This window comes from Sapajus apella, unplaced genomic scaffold (assembly GCF_009761245.1).
Source record: "Sapajus apella isolate SASKATOON/1434 unplaced genomic scaffold, GSC_monkey_1.0 scaffold1726, whole genome shotgun sequence".
NCBI classification, from domain to species: Eukaryota; Metazoa; Chordata; class Mammalia; order Primates; family Cebidae; genus Sapajus; species Sapajus apella.
Genome location: NW_022438652.1, coordinates 1 through 11,518, shown reverse-complemented (window position 1 = coordinate 11,518; position 11,518 = coordinate 1). Strand labels below are relative to the sequence as shown.

General features: G+C 44.5%; 1 pseudogene; it reads left to right on the top strand.

Annotated features, from left to right (window-relative positions):
- The first annotated feature begins 1,307 nt into the window (after positions 1-1,307).
- Positions 1,308-3,526, top strand: LOC116546942 (annotated as a pseudogene).
- Positions 3,527-11,518: the final 7,992 nt, after the last annotated feature.

The window sequence follows — 11,518 nt, the reverse complement described above, 5'->3', positions numbered from 1 at the left end:
GCTCCCAAAGTGCTGGGATTACAGGTGTGAGCCACTTCAGCTGGCTGAGTTGTTATTTCTTTAATAAACAGCTGCTATCATTTCAGACCACTTGATATTTAGGCACTGAATAATTTTTCACTAGAAGGCATGTAAAGAAAGATGATGAGCATTTGTAAAGGATTTAGGATTTATCATTGGATTGCATGACTGAGCCCCAGAGCTGGGATTTTAGTAAGAAATTTTTCAGAAGCCAATTAATTAGCTAGGAACTGAGGCGAACCAGCCACTACCCTCACCATTCAGTGCTCTTTTTTCCTCTGTTTCTCCTCAAACTTGGTTACTCTCACGAATCAATTTTAAAAACTTGCATTTCTTTCCTTTTCTTTTCAGAGACAGGGACTTGCTCTGTCACTCAGGTTGCATTGCAGTGCTGTGATTATGGCTTGCTGTAGCTTCATTCTTCTGGGCTCAAGCAGTACTCCCATCTCAGCCTCTTAAGTAGCTAGGACTACAGACATACACCATCACACAGAGGGAAATTTTTTATCTATTGTTGTAGAGATGGGGTCATGCTCTGTTGCCTAGGATGGTCTCGAACTACTGGAATCAAGTGTTCCTCCTGCCTCTGCCTCCCATTTTTCACATCAGGCACATCCCAACACTTATCCTCAGCTTTAGGAATCAAATATCACCTTCGCTCTGTGTGGAGACTGTAGTCCTCTGGAAATGTGGAAGAACTAATCATACTCTAAAGAAGACGCTAAAGAAATCAGAGGACTGACTGCCTCTAACACCCATAGCATACGATGCATTTGAGCTGCTCCAAAGGAAAACTTATAATTAGGTCCTGTTGAGTTGGCATACAGAAAGCCTTTCCTAACCACAGATGTCCTAAGAGATGAAAGGACTCATCTCATCAATCACAAAAATATGTCATCAACCTAGGACAGGTGCAAAGGCACTCTGTGAATATGGAAACAAAAGGCTTCCCCTCCCACATGGGAAGAAAATTCAGTTTCAGCTCAGCTAGGGGTTTGGTCTTACTGAAGATGAGGGAAGAAGTTCTCCAGTTGACCAGCTTTCCCCAGTGTGGAAAGGACCACAGCAAGGCCACCTGATCTCTCCAATAGACGTTAAACTCCAAGGGATTCACAGGTGGGTACACCTGTGGAAAAGTAAAGCTGTTTCTTATTGTGGGAGCCCAATTGAAGGATGCGGGAGGTGGGCGTGGGGCTCCTTAAGCATTGGCGGGCTGCAGGCTGAATCATTGTGTGATTGCTTCTCCTTTTCACATTTCTTCTGCTGCCCATAGTCCCGAATTGGCAATGAGGGAGTTCATGCTCACCCAAACTGGACACTGCAGGAATGATATCGGCACAAAAGTTGGCAGCCAGGGGTCTAATCTAAGGGCACAGCTAGGGTCTGTGGGGTGGTCGGTGAAGATGTTGGCAGTGGAAGGGGTGGCACGTCTGCATTGCGGTCCTTGGGCTCCCTGCCCAGGATGCGGTGGAGTTCAGTGGCTGGCAAGAATGCCAGGTCAAACCTCAAGGGACTTAGAGGCCTGAGGGTGGGGGTGGAAGTGGGAGAGGGACTGGAGCAATTCCAACTCCCTGAGCTCTGTGACTCAGCGCTGGCCTGTCTGGCCTCTCACATCTGTCGCAGTTCTGTGAGGTGATATCTGGTGAACATGGCATTGACTCCACTGGTACCTACTGTGGGGACAGTGACCTGCAGCTGGAGTGCATCAATGTGTACTACAACGAAGCCAGTGGTGAGACTCCAGTCTTGCCCCAATAGCTCTCCTGGAAACGCTGGCCTCTCCTTACTGATACCTTCCATTCCCTTCAGGTGGCAGGTACGTGGCTCGCTGTGCTCGTGGATTTGGAGCTGGGCACCATGGACTCCATGCACTCAGGGCCCTTTGGGCAGATCTTCAGGCTAGACAACTTCATCTTTGGTGAGCTGTGGCTGAGGACTGAGGTGCGGCTCCTTGGCCAGGGCAGTTCAAAGTCAATGAGTGCCTCAAGGTCATCTCTGTGGGAACTGTGGAACTGAGGCCCCTGAACACCCTCCCATCCTCTGAGTCACTCAGTCTCCCTTTCCTAAACGCGCTTTGAAGGAGGAAGGCCCAGCTGTCTCCTCAACTTGAGGAGCTGATGTAATCTCCCTGCAAGGAGCTGAGTTGGGGCCATGACTACAGCCTTCCCATTGCCTGGGAAGGGGCAGGAGCCACCTGCAGCGAGTCTTTTGTTGGCTGTCTCAGGATTGGCTCCTGATCTAGATTCTACCAAGCGAGGCTGCTGTCCTGTAACTTAGGGGGAGGGGGTTTTATTTGCTCCACATGCAGGGTGAATGATGCTTTCACTTCATATGTGACACTTGGCCCTTTTAGCATTGTGGTGGTGACTGCCATTTACCTGGCCATCAAGTGACTAGCTGTACTACCTTACAGGTCAGTGTGGGGCCAGTAACAACTGGGCCAATGGGTACTACACGGAAGGCACGGAGCTGATGGAGTCGGTGATGGATGTTGTGAGAAGAGAGGCTGCGAGCTGTGATTGCCTGCAGGTTTCTAGCTGACCCACTCCCTGGGTGGGGGGACTGGGTCTGTTATGGGTACACTTCTCATGGGTGAAATTCAGGAGGAGTACCCAGACAGGATCATAAACACATTCAGTGTTCTGCCCTCGCCCAGGGTGTCAGGCACCGTGGTGGAGCCCTACAATGCCACCCTTTCCATCAACCAGCTCATAGAAAATGCAGACGAGATGTTCTGCATCGATAATGAAGCGCTCCATAACATCTGTTCCAGAACCTTAAAACTGACCACACCCACTTACGGTGACCTGAATCACCTGATGTCTGCCACCATGAGTGTGGTCACCACGTGCCTGCACTTCCTGGGCCAGCTAAATGCCGACATGCTGAAGCTGCCTGTGAGCATGGTTCCATTTCCTAGGCTGCACTTCTTTATGCCTGGCTTGGCCACACTGACCAGCCGGCAGTACCAGGCCCTGATCATGGCTGAGCTCACTCAGCAGCTGTTTGATGTTAAGAATATGATGGCCACCTGTGACCCCCAACATGGCAGCTACCTAACAGTGGCTGCCATTTTCAGAGGTCACATGTCCATGAGGGAGGTGAATGAGCAAATGCTCAATATCCAGAACAAGAACAGCAGCTACTTTGCTGAATGACTCCCTCACAACGGGAAAAGAGCCATCTGTGACATCCCACCTGGGGGCTAAAAATGCCAGCCACCTTCACCGGTAACAACACAGCCATCCAGGAACTCTTCAAACGCGATGCCGAACAGTTTATAGCTATGCTCAGGCACAAGGCCTTCCTGCACTGGTACACGGGCGAGGGCATGGATGAGACGGAGTTCACTGAGGCCGAGATCAACCTTAACGACCTGGTGTCAGAATATCAGTAATACCAAGACGCCACAGCTCAGGAGGAGGTAGCCTAGAAGCTTCCTTTTCCAGGTAAATGGAGAAGTAGTGTGGATTCTTTAGTGTATTCTGATAGCCATTGTTACTTCTTCGTACCTCGTTGAGTCTTTACATCTCCTCCTGCTACATTTTCAAGCATTTGGATAGTACGTAGTTTGGCCTAATAACGTATTTTTATGGCACTTGGTTTCACCACCTCTTCTTTCTATAGGCCCCTGGGTACTGCTTTCAGATGGGCATAGTGGTCCTGCAAGGCTGTGGCTGTCTTCGGCTTGTCACATCCCAGGAACAAGCAGTCCATTGGCTCCTGGAGGGGTCGGCCTGGGCTGTGGACATGGCAGGCAGGCTTCACACAACTTGGGGCTGGCCTGGGCCTTGGGCAGCTACTTGGTGGGGAACCTGTTTCTGAAGGTAAGCCTTGATTTATCCTATTTACCAAATGTCCAGGGGACCAGCTGGGCCTGTTCATGGAATTTTATAAGTGGTCAGTGACCCCGGTGTATAATGTCCCCATTGTATCATCTCAGGGTAGGAATGTGGTTGGACAGTTGGCCCTGAACCAGCAATGAAGGGTGGGCAAGCAGGGCCCCAGCCACCCCCTTACTATAATGGCCTGGGTGTGTCTGTGTGGCCTCACTCTCTTAATGAGGCGGGCATGGGTATTTGGCAGGAGCTAGTAGGCAGGAATTGAGCCCACGATACACTCATGCCGTGAACCCCACAAATAAGAGGATTCGGTTGTGAAGGCCATAGATAAGGTTGCTAGCCTGCGTGCTTGGGGTAGTCTTGGTCCAAAGGTACAGATGGGGTTTCTGAACAGGACCTGGGGAGATAGGCAGGTGCTCACAAGTGCTGTTTCCCTCAGCTGGCAACCAGTGAGAATGGCCTAGTGGAGGTCTGACCTGCCCCAGTCTGGAGGGCTGATGTTCTCTGGAAAGTTGGCTAATGGGCACTGTCTCCTGTCTGCCTGACTCCCACTCCAAAACTTCAGGGCAAAAATAATCCAAGACTGTTAGGATGAGACTGGTGAGGGTATCACCCTTGGGGATGGGGCCTTTAGCCCAGGACCCTAGCCCAGCAGAGTCTCTTCCTGAGGCTTGTCAGGGAGCCTGGACTTCAAGGCCTGCTTCAGGAAAGCTGTCAAATAAGAGATGTGTGTGTGAGCTGGGTGCTGGGCAGCATGCCAGGACAGTGCTCTTCTACCTGGCTCTTGTAGAACTTGTCCATGGCCTATGTGCTGAACTCTTGGTAATTCCCCTCCCGCATATCACACAGACAAGATAAAGCAAGCATAGCCTGGGGGTGGACAGATGTACACGGTCCACCCCAGATCCCCTGGGCATACCCAATGGCCCCAGATGTGTCAGGGAAAACAGGTGATCCTCCTCTCTGTTCGAGTGTTGACAATGGGCCATTGGGGGCAAACGAGAACTGGCAAGGAGGATAGTGCGTCATCTTGAAAGAAGTGTCTCCTGGAAGCAGCAGAGGTGGGAGAGGTCCCCTAGACTCCCCCAAGCTGTTCTTGGAGCAGGAAAAGGGGCCTCTCTGACAGCCCTCCTCAGTGGCTGTCATTCTCTGAGGGGTTTCCTTGCCCAGCCCAGGTGCACAACCTGAGATGACCTTGCAAGGATACTTGTTACTTCTTTGTACTTCTTTGAGTCTTTACATCTCTTCCTGCTACATTGTAAAGCATTTTTTACAGTGTGTAGTTTTGCCTAATACTTTTATGGCAAAAAAAGTGTGGGACCTTCATAGTGTGTAGTTTGACCTAATAAAACATCTTTATGGAAAAAGAAAATAAAAAGAGGGTGGGATCCTTGTAATTCCTGGCACATCACTTTCATTATGTGGAATTTTGTTCTAAGCTTTTCTAAGATGAGTGTATTCCAGTTTTGTCCTTAGTTTTTGTCCTTAAGGTTTTGGTCTTAACTAGCACAAGCATTTTTCTTTTGTTTTCTAGATGTGAAGGATTTTTAAAAATTTAAATTTAAATTGTTTGTACAGGTGGTTTTTGGTCACGTGGATGAGTTCTTTGGTGGGGATTTCTGAGATTTTAATGCAGCAATCACCCAAGCAGTGTACACTGTTCTCAACCTGTGGTCTTTTATCCTTCCCTCAATCCTCTTCCAGCCTTCCTCCCTGAGTCCCTAAAGTCCATTATATCATTCTTATACCTTTGCATCCTCATACTTTAGCTCCTACTTACAAGTGAGAACATATGATACTTGGTTTGCCATTCCTGAGGGAACTTGTCCTTCTTGTGTGACTTTTTTGAAGCTTCAGTGAAAAGTCTGAGTCCTTCTAACTAAGTCCCTGTAATGTAGTGAGGCTTTTCCTTTTACCAGTATGGTCAGCCACACATAGAATTACTTTCCATGCAGCAAGCCTCCTCAGCATCAGGCTCACAGCTGAGCTCCTGGCATTCTCTTCTCATACATGCACTTTTGTTTTGGAACAATAATCTTCTCTAAAAATTACCTGTTTGCCAATCTCTATTCTTTCCCTCTGCTTTTTCTTCCTATTGGTTGTCTCTACCTTATTACTTTTCGTGTACAACATTACATTATGTTATGTTACCATGACCTCTTCTCTAGAAAAATAAGGAACGGCAGCATAAGAACTTAGTTTTTTCACCATTGCTGTATTTCCAGCACCTGGAACAGTCCTAGACACTCAGTAAGAATTCAGTATCTGTTGAGTGAATAAATAGATTATTACAAAAAATTTTCAGCATTATTATTTTTATCCTCATTGAATAGACGGCAAAACTAAAGACTGGAAAAATAGGCCAAGTCATGGAACAGGTGGTAGATTTGGATTAAAATTCAGTGTTCTGACACTGAAAATTGCTGTTTCTGGAAAAGCAGAAAGTGAAATGAAGGGTCTGGTGCTCGGGCTGGGGGACAGGGACTAGGAATGACACAGTGGGCAGGTTATTTTGCTGGGTGTCTCGTTAGCATGTATCTGAGTCACTTTTATTAGACGTTGGCCTGGCTGCTTTTTGTTTCTAATTATGTCATATGCTAGCAGCATATGTATGGTGACCCTTGACTGTAAAATAGAACTAGGTTAACCCCTTTGTCTGGGGTCATCCATCCTACCACCTCCCCTTTCTGAATTTGTTTGCTGAGCTTCTAGATTGTGAGAGTGAAATAGTTAAGGAAAGTCCCCAATCAGCTAGAAAATAAAAATATCAGCATATACATGCTTGTTTTTATTATATAGAATTCATCAAATAACAATGATTTACTTATGTACTTACTTCTACATGATGTCACTGAAAAGAGCAACACAATAAAAATGCAATTCATTGCACATATTAACCAAAGAAGTGGGGACAGAGGAAAAATGTCCTTTTGAAACTATTTGAAACAAAAAGCTCAGGAAATGCTCTATGAAGATACTTTTCTAAAATCTGTTTATAGATTTTAAAAAAGTATACATATTTTTGTAAACATGTTATAGCCATGGAATGTAAACTGGATTTGTACAGTTCGTATTCTGCAGTTCATGGGGACATGTGTCATACAATTTTAATCCAATTTGTTACTATGTATAGCCCCAAAGTATGGAGAAAAGTAAGTCTGGCAAGATGAAACAGGTCGGTTCTAGGTTGCGTACTTAACTTGCTAATACCTTGCCTCAAACAGAAGCAATGTGTAGGAGAAGCATACCAGGGAATAGTTATTTTCCTTTTTCTCTGCCCATGTTAATAAATAAGTAATTTGTGACTTGAGGGACCACAAAGCCCTTGAACTCCCCCATGCTCATTGTTTTGGAAATTGCATTCCCAATTTCTCACTGCTTTTGCCAATATAGCAACTCAAAAGTTGCATTAGATTACATTGTAAACTGTGTGTGAGATGTGTGTGTGTGTTTGTGGGTGTTTCTTCAGGAGTCAGTGTTTGAAATCTGTGATCTTAGCTGAAAACCAGACATAGTTCCCATTTAGTCATATTGCAAAGTCCTTTCCCTTAAATCATAGAAGTAAATATATATATAAAAAAAGCAAAATGCAAAAATGAAACAGTTGGCATGATGCACTCACTTTTCCCTCAGGTGACAGAGGAGGGGGCCCCACTCCCATTCCTCATCTGGGCAGGGGTTATGCACAGAGCTGGAGGCCCCCTCCCATGCTTCATCTGGCAGGGGGTATGCACAGAGCAGGGGGCCCCCTCCCATGCTTCATCTAGGCAGGGGCTATGTGCAGAGCAGGGGGACCCCCTTTCATGTTTCATCTGGGCTGGGGGTATGCATAGGTCAGAAGGGCAGGATGGGACTGTGAAGTGTGATCCCCCCAACAACACCAGCCATAGCTACTGGTGTCTGGCTGAGTGTTGCCATTCTAGAATTTGGGCTTGGTATTTACATTCATAGGTTTATAAAAGTTAGAAATCTCTGTTTCCATTGAAATCTCATGATTTTCCACTATCAACAACTAATCATAGTTTTTAAACATACAAACTGATGAAAAAACACAATATCCCAGCCATGAAGTAAAATCCAGCAGGAGTTCAACGTTTGACATGTTGGCCCAGGTGCTGAACAGTCATCCCAAGAAGAAGCCATGAGAAGCAACAGACTTCCTCACCCTTGAAGGGTCAGCTTTTTTTTTTCCCCATTTATTTATTTTATTGCATTTTAGGTTTTGGGGTACATGTGAAGAACATGCAAAATTGTTGCATAGGTACACACGTGGCAGTGTGATTTGCCGCCTTCCTCCCCATCACCTACATCTGGCATTTCTCCCCTTGCTATCTCTCCCCAGCTCCCCCCCACACTGTCCCTCCCCTATTTCCCCCCACTGACCCCAGTGTGTAGTGGTACCCTCCCTGTGTCCATGTGTTCTCATCGTTCAACACCCGCCTATGAGTCAGAACATTTGATCTTCTGCTCTTCTGTCAGTTTGCTGAGAATGATGGTTTCCAGGTTCATCCATGTCCCTACAAAGGACCCAAACATATCGTTTTTGATGGCTGCATAATATTCCATGGTGTATATGTGCCACATTTTCCCTAACCAGTCTATAGTGGATGGGCATTTGGGTTGGTTCCAGGTCTTTGCTATTGTAAACAGTGCTGCAATGAACATTCGTGTGCACGTGTCCTTATAGTAGAACAATTTGTAATCCTTTGGATATATACTCAGTAATGGGATTGCTGGGTCAAATGCAATTTCTATTTCTAGGTCCCTGAGGAATCGCCACACTGTCTTGCACAATGGTTGAATTAATTTACACTCCCACCAACAGTGCAAAAGTGTCCCTATTTCTCCACATCCTCTCCAGCATCTGTTGTCTCCAGATTTTTTAATGATCGCCATTCTAACTGGCGTGAGATGGTATCTCAATGTTGTTTTGATTTGCATTTCTCTGATGACCAGTGATGATGAGCATTTTTTCATATGTTTGTTGGCCTCATGTATGTCTTCTTTTGTAAAGTGTCTGTTCATTTCCTTTGCCCACTTTTCAATGGGCTTGTTAGTTTTTTTCTTGTAAATCTGTTTTAGTTCTTTGTAAATTCTGGATATCAGCCCTTTGTCAGATGGGTAAACTGCAAAAATTTTTTCGCATTCTGTTGTTTGCCAATTCGCTCTAATGACTGTTTCTTTTGCTGTGCAGAAGCTGTGGAGTTTGATTAGGTCCCATTAGTCTATTTTGGCTTTTGTTGTCAATGCTTTTGGTGTTTTGGTCATGAAGTCCTTGCCTACACCCATGTCCTGAATGGTTTTGCCTAGATTTTCTTCTAAGGTTTTTATGGTGTTAGGTCTTATGTTTAAGTCTTTAATCCATCTGGAGGTAATTTTAGTGTAAGGTGTCAGGAAAGGGTCCAGTTTCTGCTTTCTGCACATGGCTAGCCAGCTTTCCCAACACCATTTATTGAATAGGGAATCCTTTCCCCATTGCTTGTTTTTGTCTGGTTTGTCAAAGATCAGATGGTTGTAGATATGTTGTGTTGCCTCTGAGACCTCTGTTCTGTTCCATTGTTCTATATCTCTGTTTTGGTACCAGTACCATGCTGCTTTGATTACTGTAGCCTTGTAGTATAGTTTGAAGTCCGGTAGTGTGATCCCTCCTGCTTTGTTCTTTTTGCTTAGAATTGACTTGGCTATGCGGGCTCTCTTTTGGTTCCATATGAAGTTTAAGGTGATTTTTTCCAGTTCTGCGAAGAAGGTCATTGGTAGCTTGATGGGGATAGCAATGAATCTGTAAATTACTTTGGGCAGTATGGCCATTTTCACGATATTGATTCTTCCTAACCATGAACATGGAATATTTCCCCATCTGTTTGTGTCCTCTCTTATTTCATTGAGCAGTGGCTTGTAGTTCTCCTTGAAGATGTCCTTTACGTTCCTTGTTAGTTGTATTCCTAGGTATTTTATTCTCTTTGTGGCAATTGTGAATGGAAGTTTGTTCTTGATTTGGCTCTCTTTAAGTCTGTTATTGGTGTATAGGAATGCATGTGATTTTTGCACATTGATATTGTATCCTGAGAATTTGCTGAACTTGCCTATCAGTTTCAGGAGATTTGGGGCTGAGACGATGGGGTTTTCTAGATATACAATGATGTCGTCTGCAAATAGAGAAAATTTGACTTCCTCCTTTCCTATTTGAATGCTCTTTATTTCTTTTTCTTGCCTGATAGCTCTGGCTAGAACTTCTAAGACTATATTGAATAGCAGTGGTGAGAGAGGGTATCCTTGTCTGGTGCCACATTTCAAGGGGAATGCTTCCAGTTTTTGCCTATTCGGTATGATATTGGTGGTTGGTTTGTCATAAATAGCTTCTATTATTTTGAGATACTTTCAATCAATACCTAGCTTATTGAGGGTTTTTAGCACAAAGGGCTGTTGAATTTTGTCAAAGGCCTTCTCTGCATCAATTGAGATAATCATGTGTTTTTTGTCTTTGGTTCTGTTTATGTGGTGAATTACATTTATAGACTTGCGTATGTTGAACCAGGCTTGCATCCCCGGGATGAAGCCTACTTGATCATGGTGGATAAGCTTTTTGATGTGCTGTTGCAATTGGCTTGTCAATATTTTATTGAAGATTTTTGCATCTATGTTCATCATGGATATTGGCCTGAAGTTTTCTTTTGTTGTTGAGTCTCTGCCGGGTTTTGGAATCAGGATGATGTTGGTCTCATAAAATGATTTGGGGAGAATTCCCTCTTTTTGTATTGTTTGGAATAGTTTCAGAAGGAATGGTACCAGCTCCTCTTTGTATGTCTGGTAGAATTCGGCTGTTAACCCTTCTGGACCTGGGCTTTTTTTGGGTGGTAAGCTCTTAATTGCTGCCTCAACTTCAGACCTTGTTATGGGTCTGTTCAGGGTTTCGGCTTCTTCCTGATTTAGGCTTGGGAGGAGGCAAGTGTCCAGGAATTTATCCATTTCTTCCAGGTTTACTAGTTTATGTGCATAGAGTTGCTTGTAATAATCTCTGATGATGGTTTGAATTTCTGTGGAATCTGTGGTGATATCCCCTTTATCGTTTTTTATTGCATCAATTTGGTTATTCTCTCTTTTCTTTTTTATTAATCTGGCTAGTGGTCTGTCTATTTTGTTGATCTTTTCAAGAAACCAGCTCCTGGATTTATTGATTTTTTTGAAGGGTTTTTTCTGTCTCTATCTCCTTCAGTTCTGCTCTGATCTTAGCTATTTCTTGTCTTCTGCTAGACTTTGAGTTTTTTTGATCTTGCTCCTCTAGCTCTTTCAGTTTTGACGATAGGGTGTCAATTTTCGATCTCTCCTTGCTTCTCATGTGGGCACTTATTGCTACATATTTTCCTCTAGAGACTGCTTTAAATGTGTCCCAGAGATTCTGGTATGTTTTGTCTTCATTCTCGTTGGTGTCGAAGAACATCTTTATTTCTGTCTTCATTTCATTGTTTATCCAGTCAACATTCAAGAGCAAGTTGTTCAGTTTCCATGAAGCTGTGTGGTTCTGGGTTAGTTTTTGAATTCTGAGTTCTAACTTGATTGCACTGTGGTCTGAGAGACTGTTTGTTATGATTTCCATTCTTCTGCATTTGTTGAGGAGTGATTTACTCCCAATTATGTGGTCAATTTTAGAGTAGGTG